The sequence below is a fragment of the Rana temporaria genome, chromosome 5 (genome assembly GCF_905171775.1).
Source record: "Rana temporaria chromosome 5, aRanTem1.1, whole genome shotgun sequence".
In the NCBI taxonomy this organism is placed as follows: Eukaryota; Metazoa; Chordata; class Amphibia; order Anura; family Ranidae; genus Rana; species Rana temporaria.
This window is the reverse complement of record NC_053493.1, coordinates 409,464,040-409,479,272: the sequence shown is the minus strand read 5'-3', so window position 1 is coordinate 409,479,272 and position 15,233 is coordinate 409,464,040. Positions and strand designations below refer to the sequence as shown.

At 47.1% G+C, this 15,233-nt stretch overlaps 1 protein-coding gene across 1 annotated transcript in view; it reads left to right on the top strand.

Annotated features, from left to right (window-relative positions):
- The window catches only part of TRAPPC9 (trafficking protein particle complex subunit 9), an 806,634-nt gene that overhangs the window by 422,076 nt on the left and 369,325 nt on the right, over window positions 1–15,233 (top strand). The gene's annotated exons all lie outside the window — the stretch shown is intronic.

Here is a 15,233-nt window from a genome sequence, read left to right as displayed (position 1 = left end):
TCGCATTTCCAACTTCTGTTTTAACCTTGTCTTTCATAACCTCCGAAAAAATTTAATAGGAAAATTTGTCAAAGTAAAAACTATTTAAAATATTTTAAAAAATAGAGTCACCCAGCCGTGTCCTGGCACTCCCAGTTGGCGCCAATGTTTTGCTGACCACAGCCAACCTCTAATGTGGAAAATGTAGATTCTGGGTGTGTGTTTTCTTTTTAACTTCTGTTTTAACCTTGTCTTTATAATCACCGGCAAAAATTTCATGGGAAAATTTGTCGAAGTAAAAATAATTTAAAACATTAAAAAAATATAGTATCCCCCAGCCGTGTCCCGGCACTCCCAGTTGGCGCCAGTGTTTTGCTGATCACAGCCAACGTCTCATGTGGAAGATGTAGATCAGGGGTCCCCAAACACTGGCCCGTGGGCCACATGTGGCCCGTAGCGCCCTCTGATGTGGCCCGCCACATCTTGCTCTGAGATGGCGGGTCGGCAAGCCCAGATCACAGGTTCCAGACCCGCTATCTCCAAGCATCAGCGCGAGCAACGGTGCCACCGCTAGAGGAAGCAGAGCCGATGCTTCCTGTATAGCGCCAGGTCCTTCACAGGCGGAGTGATACCAAATGTACTCTGCTTGTGACAGGAAGCATCAGCTGTGCTCTCTACTGCAGCCGCATGCTTCTGTCACACTAATGCAGAGGAACTGGTGATCTGCAGTGGTAGTACCAGCCACCAGTACCAACATCAATGCCAGCCATCAATACCAGCCACCAGTACCAGCATCAGTACCAGCCACCAGTACCCGTCAGCAGTACCAGTCATCTGTACCAGTATCCGCCAGCAGTACCAGTACCCACCAGCAGTACCCGTCAGTAGTACCAGTACCCACCAACAGTACCAGTACCAGTCATCAGTACCAGTACCCACCAGCAGTAACAGCCAGCAGTACCAGTACCCGCCAGCAATGCCAACCAGCGGTATCCACTGATCACCAAGGAGAGACACAGGATGGAGCTCTGCCTATGTAACCAAAGCAGAGCTCCACCCTAAAAGGGGGGGGAATTATTTATTTCTTTATCGTTACATCACGGGACACAGAGCGGCATTCATTACTATATGGGTTATATGGAGTACCTTCAGGTGATGGACACTGGCAATCTTCAAACAGGAAATGCCCCTCCCTATATAACCCCCTCCCATAGGAGGAGTACCTCAGTTTTTACGCCAGTGTCTTAGGTGTTGGTCATGGTTTAGCTTGCCTCCGCATCCTTGGGATTAGGTGAGCTAACCGGTTCTGTCCAAAGGCCTCAGCGCTAAAGTGGTCAGTAACCGGACCCCAAACCCTTGGGGTATAGCCCATAATGCTTTTCTTTTTAGAGAGCTGGACCCTGGGCCCAGAACTTAGAAACCTTTGGGGGCCTAATGTTTCTGTTGCCAGAGTGCTATATGGGCCCAGGACAGTGGATCCTTCATAGGAACCCAGGGCCTGAAGGTCTAGACAGCCCCACGGAGATGGGGGAAGATTGGGCCTCTTGCTTGGCAAAGTCCTGCGGCATGGAGCAGGTAAGTGAGGGGAAAACTTGCGGAACTTGGTTCTTAGCAGGTTTTTTCTGGGGGGTCACAGGGGACATGCCTAAAGTTATGCGCTGCATCTGGCAAAACAAGTCACATATCTTAATGATAGGATGGCTCTATGTGTATTATTCCCCATAAGAAGTGACCTCCCTGGTAGTGTTGAAAAAGCATTGAGTGGGGCCTGTGTGTATGTGTGTGTGTGTTCAGAGAGCTGTGCTTACCTGCAAGCCTCCAGGCGATGCTGCATCGGTTCTTCCTCCTCAAAGCCTGCAAGGCAGGCAAACGCTGACCTCCTCGTGGAGAGGACTCCCTTCCCCCAACCCCCCCCCGTCGGCGGGCGCGCGCGCGTCCCCGTGTTATAGGCGCAATTCGCGCCGTTAAGCTGAGGGGGGAAGGGCGGGTCAGTTGCTTAAGGAAGGGGCGGCCCTTCCTTTTTCGTTCCATCAGCTCATTCTACGTTGGAACTGAGGAGGAAAAGACCAGAGCGGCAGCACGGGGCGCCGAGGACACACAGTGGCCAGAAAAGATATTACAGTCTTCATAAGACTGTCTTCAAGCCTAGAAATAGGCTGTTCTTTTCTATCTCAATAGTTTTTTCTTGGCAATACTACTAAGGGGGACAGAATGCTTTTTCTTTCTTGGATTTTAAAAAAAAAGAAAAAAAAAAAAAGAAAAGTTAAAAATCCATCAAGGGGAGAGGAGGCATTTTTTATCCCCCAAACAGGTGTTTGGGCAATTAACTATTTATAGTTCCAAGTACCGATAAGTTAGCAGGCGTACCTCGGTATTGTACCATGGCATCCGGGTCAGAGGGTACAAGAGGTGGGGATTCCCCCAGAGAGTCTGAGGTCTCGGACAAGGTTATGCCGCTGCTTTCCCCAGAGGGAGCCTTGGGGCCATCGGGATCTGGGGCTGGAGCTGGCTCGGGTCAGTCCAACCCTAAGATGGTCACGGACGAGGTATTACTCACCTCTTTAAAAGAGATGGAGAAAAGAATGGGAAAAATGATAGCCACGGCTATGCGGGGCAGTAAACGGATTAGATCTCCGTCGCCCGAGCGTGGACCCTCAGAAGAGGAGGTCCTTTCCTCAGGGGAATTGGACGACCTCTTGGACAAGGACCAAGTAGGTTCGGGGATCGAGGACCCGGATACAGAGGAGTCTGGAGCAGTCTCCCAAGGGGAGAGCTGGTGGATTCAAGCCTTAACGGACTTGGTCCATAGTGCATTCAACTTGCCAGTACCAGATCTCCAAGTATCGACGGTTTCAGCTTTGGGCTCACTAAGGGCGCCTCAAAGCAATGCAGTGTTTCCGATCCATCCTCTGCTAGAGGAAGTTTTGTTCCAAGATTGGAGCAAGCCAGATAAGATCTTTTTACCACCTAAAAGATTCTCTGCCCTATATCCTATGGAAGATAAATTTTCCAAGAGATGGGCTACCCCTGCGGTGGACGCAGCCATCTCATGTGTTAACAAATCTTTAACATGCCCTGTAGAAAACATACAGGTGTTCAAGGATCCGGTTGATAAACGCTTGGAAGCACTACTTAAGAACTCCTTCACTACTGCAGGGGCAGTAGTGCAGCCAGCTGTGGCTGCGATTGGGGTTGCTCAAGCATTATCGGATCAAACTAAGCAGATGCTTAAACTTATTTCTGCCCAGCAGGCAGAAGAATTTTCGGATGTCCCTAGGGCCATACGCTTTACGGTAGACGCGATTAAGGATTCTATCCAGCAAGCGTCACGTTTATCGTTATCCCTTATCCATATGAGAAGACTCTTATGGTTAAAAAGCTGGGAGGCCGAGCCCCCATGCAAGAAGCTCCTGGTAGGGTTCCCCTTCCATGGAGGACGACTCTTCGGAGAAGACCTGGATAAATACATTCAGACCATTTCAAGCGGCAAAAGCACTCTTTTGCCAACTAAAAGGAAGTTTCAGGGGCCTGCGTTTAAACGACAGTACTCCCCTGGGCAGGGGCCCTCTAATGCCAAACAGTATCGACGGCCTCCTGCGAAAGCAAACTTCAGCTTCAACAGCAAATCGCAGGGACAGGCTGCTAGAGGCAGAAAGCAGTGGTTTCGCAAACCAGCAAAACCAGCCCCCAAGCCGACCTTATGAAGGGGCGCCCCCACCCACGAAGGTGGGGGGAAGGCTGCGTCTCTTTTCAGAGGTTTGGGAAGCCAGCATTCCCGACAAGTGGGTACGGTCTTCCGTGGCCACGGGCTACAAATTAGACTTCCTAAGGTTTCCTCCTCCTCATTTCCAGGAGTCGAGGATTCCAAACGATCCGGAGAAGGGAGCCGCATTAATGTCGGCATTAAATCATCTACTCTCCCAGGAAGTAATAGTAGAGGTACCAGTCCTGGAACAGGGGCTGGGTTTCTACTCCAACCTATTCATCATCCCAAAGTCCAATGGAGATGTCAGGCCAATTTTGGACCTAAAGATGGTAAATGCATACCTAAAGGTCCGCTCATTTCGGATGGAATCCGTGCAGTCAGCAGCTGCCACACTCCAAAAGGACGACTTCATGGCGTCCATAGACATAAAGGATGCCTACCTTCATGTTCCAATTTATCAGCCACATCAAAGATATCTACGCTTTATGGTGGCTTCGCGTCATTTCCAATTCGTGGCGCTTCCCTTCGGGTTGGCTACGGCCCCCCGGGTGTTCACGAAGGTCCTAGCTCCAATCCTAGCCAAACTAAGGATCCAAGGGGTCACGATCCTAGCATACCTGGACGACCTCCTAGTCATAGATCACTCGTCTCCCGGCTTGGAGCGAGCAGTGGCCCTCACGGTCCAATACCTCGAGAGGTTCGGCTGGGTCCTAAATCGAGAAAAGTCAGCATTCCAGCCCACAAGGCAGTTGGAATATCTCGGCATGAGGTTAGACACAGAACAACAAAGGGTGTTTCTACCTCTGATGAAGGTCAAAGCCATCAAGGAATTAATCCTACTGGTTCTAAGCAAGAAAGAACCGACTATTCGCCTATGTATGAGGTTACTAGGCAAGATGGTGGCCACATTCAAGGCGGTACCGTACGCCCAGAGCCACACTCGCATCCTGCAGGCAGCCATCCTGTCAGCATGGAGCAGAAGGCCACAGGCCTTGGATATCCCGTTGCCGCTCTCATCAAGAGTCCGACAAAGTCTGTGTTGGTGGTTAGACCCTCAGAATCTACTGAAGGGGAAATCTTTCAGCCCAGTGGCTTGGAAGATAGTGACCACAGACGCCAGCCTGACGGGCTGGGGAGCAATTTTGGATGGTTGCACTCGCCAAGGTACTTGGGCAAAGCCAGAGAGGCAGTTGCCCATCAACATCTTGGAGCTCAGAGCTGCTCGACTAGCCCTCAGGGCTTGGACTTCAAAATTGCAGGGGTTCCCGGTGAGAATTCAATCAGACAATGCCACGGCCGTGGCATACATAAATCACCAAGGGGGAACCAGGAGTCGAGCCGCTCAGAGAGAGGTGAGCTTGATTCTCCTATGGGCAGAGGCTCATGTGCCCTGCATATCGGCAATATTTATTCCAGGAGTGGACAACTTTCAGGCGGACTTCTTAAGCCGCCAGACTCTATTGCCGGGGGAATGGTCTCTGCATCCACAAATCTTTCAAGCACTCTGCCAAAGATGGGGAGTGCCGGACGTGGATGTCATGGCATCGAGACTCAACAAGAAGCTAGACAGGTTCATATCCCGCTCAAGGGATCTGATGGCCTGCGGAACCGATGCACTGGTTTGCCCTTGGCATCAGTTCAAACTTCTTTATGCTTTTCCCCCGCTCCAGTTACTACCCCGCCTGCTGCGCAGGATCAGGGTGGAGCACATACCAGTCATCCTGGTAGCTCCAGCATGGCCCAGAAGGGCATGGTACTCACTAATCCTAAAGATGGTAGTGGGAGACCCTTGGACTCTTCCTCTACGGCCAGACCTGCTATCGCAAGGTCCGATCCTCCACCCTGCCTTACGGCATCTAAATTTGACGGCCTGGAAGCTGAATCCCTGATTCTCAGGGGTAGAGGTCTGTCTCAGAAAGTAATCTCTACCCTAATCAGAGCCAGGAAACCGGTCTCTAGGGTGATTTATTACAGGGTCTGGAAGGCCTATGTAGGCTGGTGTGAGTCCAAGCTATGGCTTTCTCGCAAGTTTACCATCGATAGAGTTTTAAGTTTTCTCCAGCTAGGAGTGGATAAAGGATTGGCATTAAGCACAATCAAAGGACAGATTTCAGCTCTGTCAGTGTGGTTTCAGCGGCCGCTGGCCACCCACTCGCTGGTTAAGACCTTCCTTCAAGGGGTCTTACGTATTAAACCTCCAGTTAAATCCCCGCTTTGTCCGTGGGATTTAAATCTTGTTCTGTCAAGTTTACAGAAACAACCTTTTGAGCCGTTGGCTGAAATTCCTTTGGTTTTACTGACAAGGAAGTTAGTATTTTTGGTCGCCATAGTTTCCGCAAGAAGAGTATCGGAACTGGCGGCCTTATCCTGTAAGGAACCATATCTTATTTTTCATAAGGACAAGGTCGTTCTCCGCCCTCATCCTTCCTTCCTACCGAAGGTTATATCCAGTTTTCATCTAAACCAGGATTTGGTATTACCATCCTTCTTCCCTAAACCTACTTCCAGAAAGGAAGGGTTGCTGCATACCTTGGATATTGTCAGGGCCATGAAGGCCTATCTTAAAGCTACAGAGAAGATCCGGAAAACGGATGTGTTGTTCATTTTACCGGATGGGCCCAAGAAAGGGCAGGCAGCTGCAAAGTCCACCATCTCTAGGTGGATTAAGCAGTTAATCACTCAGGCCTACGGCTTGAAAGGGTTGCCTCCTCCAGTATCATTAAAGGCTCATTCTACTAGGGCCATGGGCGCCTCCTGGGCAGCACATCACCAGATCTCTATGGCTCAAGTTTGCAAGGCGGCAACCTGGTCTTCTGTCCACACGTTTACAAAATTCTACCAGTTGGACGTAAGAAGGAATACTGATACAGCCTTTGGGCAGGCAGTGCTGCAGGCTGCAGTTTGACACCCTCGGATTCCGGGGGCTCCCCTTTTTTGAGTTAAATTTAAAATTTAAAATTATTTTTCTCAACTAAGTTGGATTTATTATGATTTGATTATATCTCTAAATTAAATCCTTTTGTCTTGGAGATGTTCTCCCTCCCCTCATTGTAAGCATTGCTTTGGGACATCCCATATAGTAATGAATGCCGCTCTGTGTCCCGTGATGTAACGATAAAGAAAAAGAGATTTTTAATACAGCTTACCTGTAAAATCTTTTTCTTGGTGTACATCACGGGACACAGAGCTCCCACCCCTCTTTTGGGGACCATTTTGGGAGGCATACTGCTTGCTACAAAACTGAGGTACTCCTCCTATGGGAGGGGGTTATATAGGGAGGGGCATTTCCTGTTTGAAGATTGCCAGTGTCCATCACCTGAAGGTACTCCATATAACCCATATAGTAATGAATGCCGCTCTGTGTCCCGTGATGTTCTCCAAGAAAAAGATTTTACAGGTAAGCTGTATTAAAAATCTCTTTTTTGTTTCCCTGCAAAGCACATCCCTTAGTGAAAGCAGCACACATAGTAAACACAAAAACACTGGCTAGGCACACAGTTAACCCTGTTATCCTAGATGTTTAACCCCTTCCCTGCCAGTGTCATTAGTACAGTGACAGTGCAAATTTTTAGCACTGATCACTGTATTACGGTTACTGGTTTCCACAAAGTGTCAAAAGTGTCAGATTGTCTGCTGCAATTATGCAGTCCTGTTAGAAGTCGCTGATCGCTGCCATCACGACCACGCAATTGTCAGTTAAAGCGACACAGTGCCGTATCGCAATAAATTTCCTGGTCATTAAGGGGGCAAATCCTTCCGGGGCTGAAGTGGTTAAAGTAACTAACGGTATGGCCCATGGGACCCAGAAGCTCTTGAAGGGTGTGGGGTACTCCTGTTTTAGCTTCACCAATGACTCTTGTGTCTAGGGTCATCCTATGTCCACTAGGGGCATAGGATGACTGAGAAATGATATAATGGATTACATGAGATGGGACAGTAATGATAATTCACAATGTATTGCAGGATATCTTGAAATATTACTGGTTGTTGATTCTGAACTCAACAGGTTAATTGAAAGATGTTAATTGAAAGATGTTATCACCTCCAGCTACCTGGCTGTAGTGTACGATAAAAGCTTGCTGTGATTGCATTCTATTGTCTATTGTGCTAATTGACACTGTATTGTGTGAAAGTCTATTGATGATAATGTGTGTTGTGAGTTAGCACAATCTAAAAGGTCAGATGTCTGACTTATGTTTACTAAAGGAATGTGTATTGCATTGAGGTGAAAAGAGCTTATCTCGGAGTCACCTTGTCTGGGTAAATGGTTAGTAATTCGCTCATATCGGTGCCAGAAAATCTACCCAATAAATGTGTATTGGAGGCTCGTTAGCACCATTGTATGATGTTGTGGGTGGAGTGTGTCATTGTCCCTTTGATTACTGCAGCATGGTTACTGACTGTATAAAAACCTGAGTTTACCATTAAAGTATCTATCCGTTTGGAACCACAGAACAGAGCTGTGTCTCGTTTTTCTGGGGGAAATCCAATGGGTCCTGTCTGCTGGATTGTGGCGTGTCGGAAGCTGTCGTGGGTTGGTGGAATGGAATATCGTAACGGCGTTAACCCCTGACCGTTACAGTAACACAGAGCTGTATCGCAAAAATGTATTAATAAAATTAAATATTTGCACTTGATAAACTGGTAATATCACAAAATGTAAAAAAAAAATAATGGAACTACCACTGTTTTAGGCTCTGCCTTCAGAAAAATGACAAATGTTTTTGGGGCTTTGAGTAATCTTCTTTTTCGATATGTTTATTGAGTTTTTGGATAAACAAGAGATTCATAAACAAGCTCATTGATCGCCTGGGCAGGGGCTAGAAATGTGTGAAAATTACCAATGATCAATAATGTTCCCAATTATCCTATGACATAGTGAAAATAGGGGATGGTATCAAAAAAGGGATACTGCGTAAAATACCATATCCCCAAAATCGTCGCCGAAAGGGAGGCTCTTCTCCAGCAACCCAACTCCGTAGGAGGCAACGGCAGGAACCAGGACAGTGATAGAACAGAAACAAAGCGGAAAGAGCGAAAAGGCAAAGAGGGTCATAGATAGGAGAGGGGGGAAGGGAAAGGGAGAACTCGGACTCGGGAGCCCCACAGAACGGGATCAAACAAGGCCTGCAGACAGGACGCTTGAAGTGTGGGGAACTCATAAGAAATCCATTGTTCCCAAATTTTGAGTCATTCACAATACTGGACATTCGTTCCTGAAGCAACATAGCAGTCATCTGTGTCCCCACCCCTTGGAAAGCCACATGTTGGGTTTTCCAGGCTTGAGCTATAGTCTGCTTAGCCGCTATAAAGAGGTAAGTGGCCAGCTTCTGCTGTGGCACGATTAAATCAGGCTTTGGACAATGTAATAGGGCTAGCTAGCGTGCCTACGGACTGTTAGATGAAAAGTGTCTGAAGTAAGCCAAAAACCCTGGACCAGAACCCCACCAGTCTTGGGCAGGACCACAAGGTAAGTATGACATCCCCCCCCCACTGTCCACAGTTGCGGAAACATCCATCAGTACTTTCCGGGAAAGCATGAGTTGTGCGGGCCGGGACCCAGTACCATTGGAATAAGACCTTATATGCTGCTTCCAGGGTGGGGGCTTTGAGTAATCTTCAGTCCTAAAATGAAACACAGCCAAAAGGGTTACAACAGACCCATTGTGATTTTGACACAGACAGCCCACGAAAATACCGAGATGTATCCGCGAGGACAGCTCTGCATAATCCAGTCGCCGAGACCTTCCATTTACGTCCCTTTGTGAAATACACATGGAAAGACAACGTACCCACGAAGGAATATCGCCACACAGATTTGGCACAGTCTCGACTTGAACTGCCGCCTATAAAAGAAACGTGAGATATTTGCATTTAGATTGAACTTATTTTGTGATCCGTCGCAACGGGCGAGTCCACGTCCTGGAGATTTGTCAGGCCGGTTGAAGGGTTAATGGCGTTCTCTTATAGCCTGGCTTACTGTATTCATTCTAGACTGAGCATGGGGCAGACTGGAAATCACAAGATGATGCCAAAGCCGGCGATTTATTTTTTTTCTGTACGGAGCTCGATGTACAAATTGTGTCATTCTTTCTTGACCTCTCGTGGCGCACACCTCCGCAACTCGCGAGCCCGTCAAAATGGGATTTTATCAAAAGGGGTCCCCTGGGGAGCACATTGATTTTTACCGTCACAGGGAACTCATTAAAGTCTTCTTTAAAATGGCCTTTTTATCTTCTCGTACATTGTGCGGTCCATCGGCATTTGACAGGAAGGCCGCATTCTCTTTCATGTATCCCACACGGGATGCCTATACTGTTTAGAAAAATTTGATTTTGTTGGGAGGAATTGATATCTTTTATTGTTAATGGATAATTTTGTTGAGCTAGCAATTTTAAAGTAGATGTAAAGCTGAACTGTTATGCCCTGTACACACGATCCGTTCGTCTGATGAAAACAGTCCGTTTTTTTTCCCATTGGTGAAAAAAAATAGAAACTGTTTTAAAATTTTCTGATGGTTAAAAAACCGATAGAAAAAAAACGATCTTCTGTGGGGAAATCCATCGGTCAAAAATCCACGCATGCTCAGAATCAAGTCGACGCATGCTCGGAAGCATTGAACTTCATTTTTCTCAGTACGTTGTTGTGTTTTACATCACCGCGTTCTGACACGATCGGATTTTTAACTGATGGTGTGTACTCAAGACTGATGAAAGTCAGCTTCATCGTATATGATGAAAAAATCCATCGGCCTCTTCCATGTGGACCTTTATGGCCATCCCCAAACTGTTCCCACAAAGTTGGGAGCATGAAATTGGACAAAATGTGTCTTAATAGGCTGATGCCTTAAGAGTTTCCTTCACTGGGACTGAGGGGGCCAAGCCCTAAAGAGCAACCCCACACCATAATCCCCCCTCCACCAAATAATTGGGCCCAGTGCATGAAGCAAGGTCCATAAAAGACATGGATGAGCGAGTTTGGGGTGGTGGAACGTGACTGGCCTTCACAGAGTCCTGACCTCAAGCGGATAGAACACCTTTGGGATGAATTAGAGTGGAGACTGCAAACCAGGCCTTCTTCTCCACATCAGTGCCTGACCTCACAAATGTTCTTCTGGAAGAATGACCAAATATTCCCATAGACACACTCCTAAACATTGTGGGCAGCCTTCCCAGAAGAGTTGAAGCTGTTATAGCGTCAAATATTGGACCAATTCAATATTGACCCCTACGGACTAAGACTAGGATGCCATTAAAGTTCACGTGCGTGCAAAGACAGGTGTCCCAATACTTTTGGTAATATAGTGTATTTATTATAAATCGCTGCCCTTTTTCTATGCTTTGTTTTTTATCACTTTGCCTCTGATCTACTGCAGCTACCTCCTTTCTGTTTGTGCTCCAATGGTGGCTGCATGGGGGGTTTCCTCATGGTGATATCAGTGGATTATGCCTGCATACTGTGTGTTAAAATGGCATGTAGTGTCCATTGGAAGCCTGTGTGTCAGGGTGACAATGCAGGAGCATAATTGGGGAGACATACACACATGTTATTACCTGTGACAGGGCTGCACTGTGCCATGGTGTAGAGAGGATTTGGCGTCACTGAGTGTTCTCACCCATGCAGGTTGAATGGCTCTTGGATGACACAAGGGTGTCAAAATAAGAGGTACAGGCCCTCATGTTCCACCCCTTGGGTTGATATGGATAGGTGTGTTAATTAGTGCAATTAACCATGGGTGAACGACCCTTCAGACTAATAGACAACAGGAGACCCAGGGCTTTCCAGGACTCATTAACCAGCGTTCCTTTCACATATATCTGTCCACTGTGTGCCATAGTGGCAGAGACCATCATGGTCTCCTTAATAATGTCTTTTTGCATTACATAACAGAATACCTTCCTAACTGCTTGTAGTTAATGCAAATTCCAGGGCCCATAGTCTGTAGGCAAGAGGCTAGCATTCAGTCCCCTCCAAGTGCCTCTGTCCTGGGTAAGTCTATCACAGAGAGGATTTGGTATCACCCGGGGTTCTCATCCATGCAGGTTGAGGGGCTTTGGGATAACCCATAGGTGTCAAAGTGAGGGGTATGGGCCTGTGTGTTCCACTCCTTGGGTTGATGTTGGAGGTGAGGGTGTAGAGATATGTGACAGGGCTGACCCTCAACCCATGCAGGTTGGTGGGCTCTAGGATGACACAAGGGCACCAAAGTGAGGGGTATAGGCTTGTGTTCCACCTCTCAGGTCCAAATGATGGACCTGAGAGATCCATCGGATCCATGGCGTGTGTCTCATTAAGAGAGCGCTGACCGTTCAGGTTTCTCCTATTTGGTCCTGGAGGCTTTGTAGAGCATTGGGTGGGATGAAGCCTTCATCTCTGGGTCCACATTTTGGTGGTGACCAGCACCTGCTAAGTGTGCAGTTGTACACAGGCCTTATTTATGGGTGCTAACCATAGCTTGGGGCTCCACCCTTCCGAGAACTGCTGTAGGGATGTCTTGACACATGGGAGGTACAGTATCTACAGGAGCGCGTTAGTATGGCCTGAGAGAACGCGCTCTAGTAGGTTTAGAGCCCATGTAGCTCAAGCTGGCCTGCTTTATAGCCAGGGGGTTGTATTTTTACTTTCACCCCTTTACTAATACAAGGAATGCTGATATAGGAACCTTTGCAAAAGACCTTAAAGCCTAGTTCTATGAAACTTGAAAATTACCCCTTGCAGTGGGGCTACATTTAGGTCCAGGGGACTTGTTAACAAATATTTTCTTAGCCAATCCTCCACTCCTTCTTGACCAGTCTTCGCTGCGTTTTCTCCCCCACGCTCCAGCGATCTAAGCTCTTTACGTCATCAAGACCAATGCAGGGTCCATAGGCAGCCCGTACATTTTTGATTTCCCCCATCCACACATTCGATGTGGATGGGGAATCACTCCTGTTGTACTAAAATTTGGGCGGTCCCTGCTGAATTGGCTGAATTTCGATCCATGTATGTCTCCCTTAATATTCACACACCCTATAACAGGAAGTCTTCTGTACAAAAGGCTGGTAACGCAGTGTTCCAAGCTCTTAAAAGGTTAAAGGATCTAATACAGAGGAATGTTGACGCGTGTCAGCTCGGGTGAGCGTTAGTCCACTTTTGGTTGACTTAAGCCCACCCGGGCTGAGACGTGTCAAACTTTCTCTGTATCCGATCCTTTAAACTTTCATGGATTTATAATAAAGATGCCAGCCTTAAAGCGGAATAAAGTCCTCCTATCCTTTACAGCCAAAGGAGCTGCTTCTGTTTAACTTCTTCCTGACCGCGCTATTCCAGAATGACAGCTACAGCATGGCCACACATTTACGAGAGGGCATCTATTGATGTCCTCCCAGATCCCTGGGTGAAGGGCCAATCACAACGGCACTTTACCACATGATCAGCTGTGTCCAATCATAGCTGCCCTTTACCATATGATCAGCTGTGTCCTATCACAGCTGATTACATTTTAAACCGGATTTTCCAGTTATCAACATTCCTCTCCTCACGCTGATAGTGCGTGAGTAGAGGAGAGATGGTAAGCAACAATTCACACAGGGGACATCTACACTAATGCCGCGTACACACGATCGGTTAAACCGATGAGAATGGTCGGATGGACCGTTTTCATCGGTCAAAACCAATCGTGTGTGGGCGCCATCGGTTAGTTAACCATCGGTTAAAAAAAAGGCAACTTGTTTCAAAATTAACCGATGGATTCCTAACCGATAGGACAAAACCGATCGCTAGTAGGCACAACCATTGGTTAAAAATCCATGCATGCTCACAATCAAGACGATGCATGCTTGGAAGCATTGAACTTCGTTTTTTTCAGCACGTTGTTGTGTTTTACATCACCGCGTTCTGACACGATCGGTTATTTAACCTATGGTGTGTAGGCGCGACGGACCATCAGTCAGCTTCATCGGTTAACCGATGACAATGGTCCATCGGTCCGTTTTCATCGGATGGACTGATCGTGTGTACGAGGCATAATAATCAGTGCACTACTCATCAGTGCCTTTACCAGTGCAGCCCCATCGGTGCCCATAAGTGATACCTATCAATGCCCATCAGTGCCCATCATTGCTGCATATAGGTGCAGCCTCATCAGTGCCTCTTCATCAGTGCAGTCTATGAGTGCCCATCAGAGCAGCCTCATCAGTGCACATCAGTAAAAGAAAAAAAAAATACTTATGTGCAAAAAAAGTTAAATAACACTTTTTTTTCTCAAAAACTAGCAGTGATTAAAAACCACCAAAAGAAAGCTCTGTCTCCAAAAAAATGTGATAGCTCTTGACTAGCTGAAAATTGGCCTGGGCAGGAAGGGGGTGAAAGTGCCCAATAGGCAAGTGGGTAATCTGTAACTGCCATGGTGCTACACATGTGATCAGTTAGGACACCAGCCATTTGATGGTTTCACAGTTTGGGCGAGGAAACAAGCAAACGTGACAGTTAGAGATCCCGGCATTCCAGGAATGTAACTGTTTTTTGAAACCAATAAATTGATGGGGTTAGTTCCACTTTAAGATTTACTTCTACTCAGAGGCTCTGGGCTTCAGCAAAATGGCGGCCTCTGTCAAGAAGAAACAGGAGCAATGCTGGAGGCAATTTACAGCACACAAATAATATTGGTGGCATAATTATTAATGTGGAATGTATGTTTCTTGCTAAAGAACATTATTTTGTTGTTATGGGTAAAGTTCCGCTTTAAGGTTTATGAGGTTTTAGTGATTGGGTCTACATATAGGGCCAGATTCACGTAGGAGATACGACGGCGTATCTCCAGATACGCCGTCGTATCTCTGAGTGTGAGGCGTCGTATCTTGGCGCCTGATTCAAAGAATCAGATACGCCAGAATTTCTCTAAGATACGACCAGCGTAAGTCTCCTACGCCGTCGTATTTTAACTGCATATTTAAGCTGGCCGCTAGGGGCGTGTACGCTGATTTACGCCTAGAATATGTAAATCGACTAGATACGCCTATTCACAAACGTACGCCCGGCCGTCGCAGTACAGATACGCCGTTTACGTTAGGCTTTTTCGTAAAGTTACCCCTGCTATATGAGGCTCAGCCAATGGACGTATGGACGTCGGTCCAGCGTCAAATTTTCCGTTGATTACGTTGTTTGCGTAAGTCATTCGCGAATAGGGCTGTGCGTCATTTACGTTCACGTCGAAAGCATTGGCTTTATGCGGGTTAATTTGGAGCATGCACACTGGGATACTTTCACGGACGGCGCATGCGCCGTTCGTAAAAAGCGTCATTTACGTGGGGTCACAATACATTAACATAAAACACGCCCACATGTTCCATATTTGAATTAGGCGGGCTTATGCCGGCCTATTTACGCTACGCCGCCGCAACTTTGCTTTGTGAATACGTTACGCCCGCTCATACGCGCTCCCTACGTGAATCTGGCCCATAGTTTATAGTGCAAGTTCTGCTGTAAACTTTAACTATAAGTAACATTTTTTACTTTAGTTTTGAAGGGAAAGTTGGAACCCCTGTCTGTTTTTAAAGCTTCAAAATGT